Genomic DNA, 6,414 nt, shown 5'->3' on the forward strand with positions numbered 1-6,414 from the left:
GACAAAGAAGCGCCAACACAGTTAATAGCAGATGCAAGTCCTGTGGGGTTAGGCGCAGTTCTAGTGCAAAACCAAAAAGGTATTAAAGTTCCGATATGCTATGTGAGCCGTAGCCTAACTGACTGTGAGCGTAAATACTCTCAAACAGAGAAAGAAGCTCTAGGTCTAGTTTGGGCCTGCGAGAGACTACATCCATACATTTATGGGAGACAGTTTGACCTAGTCACAGATCATAAACCATTGGAAGTGATCTATGGTCCCCGCTCTAAACCATGCGCACGGATAGAGCGGTGGGTTTTTCGGCTACAGCCGTATGAGTACAAAGTAGTCCACATAGCGGGGAAGAACAACATTGCTGATACACTGTCACGACTCCTGACAAACACAGTGAAACAGGTTGAACACAAGCATGGAGCTGATGAGTATGTGAGATTTGTGGCAGTGAATGCAACGCCATAAGCACTCACCACCAGAGAAGTGGAAGAAGCATCAGCAGCTGATCCAGAGCTGCGAGAGGTACGCAAAGCCATAGCAACTGGACATTTTGAGAATTGCAAACAGTATGCAATCATCGCAAATGAGCTATGCACAATAGGATATCTTGTTCTGAGAGGTACACGCATAGTGTTGCCACAGGTCCTACGAACACGGGCACTTGCACTAGCCCATGAGGGACACTTGGGTATAGTGGGAACGAAGCAGCATCTCAGGACAAAAGTGTGGTGGCCTGGCATGGACAGTGCAGCTGAGAGACATTGTAAAGCTTGCCACGGATGTCAAATAGTGGCTAGACCTGACCCACCCGAGCCGCTGAGACCCACACCGCTACCTGATGGACCCTGGCGGGATGTAGCTGTTGACATACTGGGACCTCTCCCGTCAGGTCATTCCATTCTAGTGGTAGTGGATTATTTCAGCCGGTACTATGAATATGACATCATGACCACCACCACCACGACAGACAAGATTATAGACAGTCTTGAGTCAATCTTCAGCAGACATGGACTGCCAGTCACATGCAAGTCTGACAATGGACCTCAGTTCAGATCTGAACAGTTCAGTCGATACTGTGAGGACAGTGGGATCACTCACATCAAAACCACACCAAAATATGCTCAGGCCAACGGAGAAGTTGAGCGCCAGAATGCATCACTGATGAAGAGAATCAGGATTGCACAGTCAGAGGGACTGGATTGGAAAAAAGAACTGAGAAAATATGTGACTGTATACAGAAGCATCAACCATGCAACAACAGGTAAAAGCCCTGCTGAATTGCTGTTCAACAGAAAGATCAGAGGAAAGTTGCCAGAACTCATTGAGATGCACACTGATCAAGAAGTGTGTGATTGTGATACAGAGCAAAAAGCTAAGAGTAAACTGTATGCAGACACACGCAGAGGAGCGCAGCAGTCAGAAGTCAGTGTCGGTGACACTGTACCAAGAGTAAGGCAAGACAAAACCGACAAGTTTTCCACAACGTTTAATGCGACTCCACACAAAATCATCAGCAGGACAGGAAACAAGGTCGTAGTGGAATCACCAACAGGAGCACGATATGCAAGAAACACTACCTTTGTTAAGAAATATAAAGGAGTTGAACTGGGACAAGGGACATTTCGTGAAGAGGAGGAAACACAAGGGGCTGAGAACACAGAAATGGATAAAGTGTTAGAGGAAGATATACACACTGCAGTAGCTCAGACTCCAAATGCAGAAAATTACTCTGACACATACGCGCACACCGAGATGCCCTCCAGGCCGCAAAGAGTCAGGCGAACACCCAGTAGATTGTCTGATTATGTTCGTAAATGAGTTGTAAATAACTTGTTCAAGAGTTTTCATAATAGAAAGAGTTTCGTATTGTTCCTGATTCTGAAAAGAGAAAAAAAAGAATTTCACACTGTTCGTGGTTTATAACCAGTGAAGGTTATAGAACTGTTTAATTTCTAGAAAGAAAATAATTTGTTACAGTTCAAGTTTTTTGAAGATACTGTAGTGATTAATGATTTCTTTAAATGGAAAATATGTTTTATAAGGGATAATTTCAGAACAGTGCAAAATGGATATTGTTGAAATATGATTTAAGATGTGGCAGCTAAATTGATCTTAATATAATCCTAGATTTTGTTTTCTGTAACTAAGAGTTTAATTCCAAGGAAAGGGGGGATGTCATGTCTAGGGTTAACAGGCCACTGTTAGAATGTTGAAATGCATTATGGGTAGACGAGGAGAAGAAAGGTAAATAAAGGGAACGCGCTGAGCAGCAGACGTGTGGTCCCTGTTATTGGATTCAATTCGAATATCCCTGCTTAGTTCAGGAGTAAGGCAGAGATATAACAATGATGGACAAGGATCATACCATCAAGCAGGGAGGGGCGGGGGTGACGGTCTACAGGTACAAAGCAGGAGGGAGAGGAGGAGAGAAAGAGAGAGAGGAGTGCGGGAAACGAAGCAGCATGCAAAATTATGGTATTCTGGAAATATATAAGGTTTAGTATAATTATATTGAATAATTTAAGTGATATATGTGCACACATACTAATCATAGGTCAAAACGGCGCTAAATTTGGCTGAACTATAAAAGGCAGAAGTGGTAAAATGAAGAGACGTTGGGAGCCGAAAGAGCCGGCTCTTCTTGGTGAGCTGAGCCAAATGATCTGGCTCACTAAAAAGAGCCAGAACTCCCATCACTAGTAAATTTCACTAGCCCGACCTGAAACGTGCCGTCGGCCTACTACCGCAAACTCTTCCCCCTTTGTCCCGCCCCCTGTGCTACTCGGTCAATACCCGTACGGACAGCACCTCCCTCCAACCAGAATCAGGAACACATGAACGTAACATAACACATAACATTCCCCAGTCCCACAGATCCATATCCCAGCATTACAATACTATTAAAGGAGCAGTGGGTAGAATTGGAGAAAATATGATTAAAAAAAAGTATTTTTTTATAAAACGTTCACTATATCCTGACAATATAGTGCATTAGACAGGTAATCGAAAAAAAAAAATCATGTACCTCTGTGTCATCCGGTGCTCCTAATAGGCTCGTTTGAGATGAGCCGGGCCTGCGCAGAATCGATCACCGGCGATCGCCACGCAATGCATGCCGGTGAGATTTGTGTCCGACTTGATCCCGACCTGCTCTGACGTCATGCACACGTGGGCAACGATAACCTCACAAGATCGAGGCGGCCGCCGCAGTTGCTCTCCACCGACTGCAAGACCCAGGGCATGATGGGAAACGCCTGGCTGTCGCCTGATCAGAGAGCTGATTGGCTCTCACAGCAAACGTGCACGTGTTGTAGAAAGTCCGACCTTTCTGTGTAATTGTATTATTTAAAGCTAGATTGTAGACTATTAGTCTCATGTTTTGCAATAAAGGTTTCGTCTGTTAACAAACATATCTTGTGTGGTTGATAATAATATTCATTAAGGTTATTTATATAGCACTTATGAAAACAAGTGCTCATTACAAAGTGCTTTACAAGGCAGGCATAAAAATAATAAAGGATAAAATCCAATGCCAGCAGTGCTACCTTGAGGTGGCAGCATTAAAAGCACGGTAATGTGGAACTCTTAATAGAGTACGGTAGGGGACTACACATATATAGGCTACTCCTCCAAAGAAAATAAAACACACATTGTGATTTTGGTTATCTGCCATATTCAACCTTGCTATTCAAGGTCTACTGAGTACAATGTTCATAAGAATGGATGGAGGCTTCCTATAAGCTCAGGGGTATAGCTAAGGGTTTCTGCATTTATGTGAATTACGTTTATGAATAATTTGAAATGTTTGTGTGGGAAGAGGCAGGGGCGTGTCCAGACATTTTTGATAGGGGTGGCACCAGTGGGGCACTGACTTATGCAGGAGTGGCATGAAGCGTGAGCAGGAGCGCACAGACATATACACTCACGTATGCACGCACACACACAAGAAAATACACACCCACACCCAGGTGTCGGCATAGCATTAATTTACCATTTTTGTCTCCACAACCCATATCTACTTCACTTACTAACACTGCAAGCAAGAATATACCTACTAGTCACAACATTCAGGAAAAGGCAACATACAAATGTGAAACTACCATACTTTATTCTAACCTCAAAACAACCTTCCAAGGTATGATATACAGTACATACAAAAAAGACAATGCACTTTCTGTATAAAGTGCACTGTATAAAATGGCAACAAAATTACAATAAATAAGCCTGTTTGGGCAAAACATTTACTTGACAAAACTTGTCACATGTGCCACAGTGTAGTAAGTTACTGTAGTATTCTCAGCAACAGAGAAACCTGAACTCCCAGGTACAAACAAACAACAAAAGTCACATCCCTCCTCACATACCAGCAAATCTTGTTTTAACATTGTAAAGTGAACTGTTAAATAATGCCAAATTGTCACATTTAGCTTTTAAACACCAGTGTTATTAATATAATGATCCAAATAAAAGCGGATACTGAGACTACTACTACTACTACTAATATTTAAAAACATTACAACAGCAAAAAAAAAAAGGTAAAGCATACATACTGTGCTGTGTATGTGACGGTAAAGGGCCTTCATCACAGGAATCTTCATTTGACTCTGCAATAACAAATAGGTTGTCATTAGAATGATAATAAAATGTGCCTAAAATATTAAGCATATTATACTTCATATGAAAAATGAATTGTTAAGACATACCAATAGGTCCGAGCCCGCCAAATGGGGCTGCCACACCACTATCCCCCTGTGCATGGCCTGCAGGAACCTATGGATTGTCAGCACTGGACACACCTGAAGCAATACAGAGATTGTATCAGTTCATTTATATGTCAAATTGTCACATTTAGGCTTTTCACACCAGTATTGTTAAAAAATTTGTCTACACGCTTAATGACAGTATATGCCACTGTAGTATTAGTGAAATATCCCAGTTCGAATCAATGCACATAATGTTTTAAAGAAGGTAAATTCATATATACCCTGATGTGTATGTGATGTTGAGGGTCTTTCATCTTTACCATCCACATGTGACTCTATAATAATACATAAGCTGTGATTAGAATGATAATACAATCAGCCTTTCCTAAGTAAACTAAGTGGTATGTTACAGTCAAAGTTCAAACATGAGAACAAACTTGAACTATCAGGATTTCACATACCTATGTGTACAGCTGAAGCTGAAGGCTGTTTCAGGACAAGCTGGCTCTCATCCTCTGACTGACTGCTCTGCCCCGGCTCTGCCTCTATTTTGGATTTCTTTCTTTTGAAGAAATCCTTTATATTCTGATTTCTTATCATACTGTAATAGTCCCATAATGCACGACATTCTTATATGTTGTACAATAGATAATTGTGCATACACACGAATGAAAACGAAATGTAATTGATGTTACACGGGTCTAACATAACAATGTTACGCAGTACAGAATAGCTAAATGTTAGTTTTAGCATCGTTGACAGTCAAAACAGTGTTTGCTAATGAGATGAGATGATGACAGCCTTGTGCCAATTACAATAAAAAGAAATAAAACAAGACCGTTACAGGTTCTAACTACAGGCACAGTAAGTGTAGTAAAATGTAGGCTACTCACATCTTTCACGACGACGCTCCAGAGACGTGTTGCTTCCATAGACTGACTGTAGAAAAACAGTTTGTTTCACCTGTAGGTTCACCTGCTCAAACTTCTTCTTCTTCGCGCCTTTTTTTTTTGCGGGCTACATACTACTTTAGCGCATCTCTGCCTCTCAGGTTTGAGAAGGAACTGCAACTCTAAACAAGAGTGCAGTTTACATTCAGTGCCGTGGCCCGCCTCTGACTGAGCATATAGCCAATCATATTGTAAGATATTGGGGTGGCACTTGGGGTGGCCAATCAGATTTCAGGGGTGGCCTGTGCCACCCAAGGCCACTCCCTGAACACGCCAGTGGGAAGAGGACAGCAAGCATATAAAAAAAATAAAAAAAATAATCCACTTTGCTAACAGAAATATCAACTCAGCTGGAGCCAATGAAGTCTGTTTTATCTTACAGCATGTCTTAATGTTTAAACCTGCTCTAGTGGCTAATCCTGCCTGCATGGAGGTCTTTGATTTAAAGCTCTGAAGCATTAAAGTAGTTATAGAATTATTTTCACCATTTGATCCTCCATCTACAGCAGTGTGTCTTGGCAAGCGCCACCAGGTTTGAGTGGCCAACACAGTAATTTTATCTATTTTAAGACAAATCAAGTAACAGCTTAACACAAGGACGAACAGTGTCACTGCTTGGCAGTGCTGCAGAGAGGAGGCGAGCAAGAGACCCTGGCATGCCTTTTAATGAGGGGGCTTTGAGGCCAGCTAAATGAATGAATGAATGAATGAATGAGGGACTTTCTGGATCCACCATGTCAGTTTACATCACAATGCTTTCAATTTCC

At 41.9% G+C, this 6,414-nt stretch overlaps 1 long non-coding RNA gene across 1 annotated transcript; it reads right to left on the reverse strand.

Annotated features, from left to right (window-relative positions):
* Positions 1-4,585: 4,585 nt before the first annotated feature.
* On the reverse strand, positions 4,586-5,812 carry LOC119485803. Its single transcript, XR_005206373.1, has 3 exons — positions 5,591-5,812; positions 4,979-5,032; positions 4,586-4,790 (listed from the first exon to the last, which is right to left on the reverse strand). It is a non-coding gene; the product is annotated as an uncharacterized LOC119485803 (long non-coding RNA).
* Positions 5,813-6,414: the final 602 nt, after the last annotated feature.

The sequence above is a fragment of the Sebastes umbrosus genome, chromosome 3 (assembly GCF_015220745.1).
Source record: "Sebastes umbrosus isolate fSebUmb1 chromosome 3, fSebUmb1.pri, whole genome shotgun sequence".
Lineage (NCBI taxonomy): Eukaryota > Metazoa > Chordata > Actinopteri > Perciformes > Sebastidae > Sebastes > Sebastes umbrosus.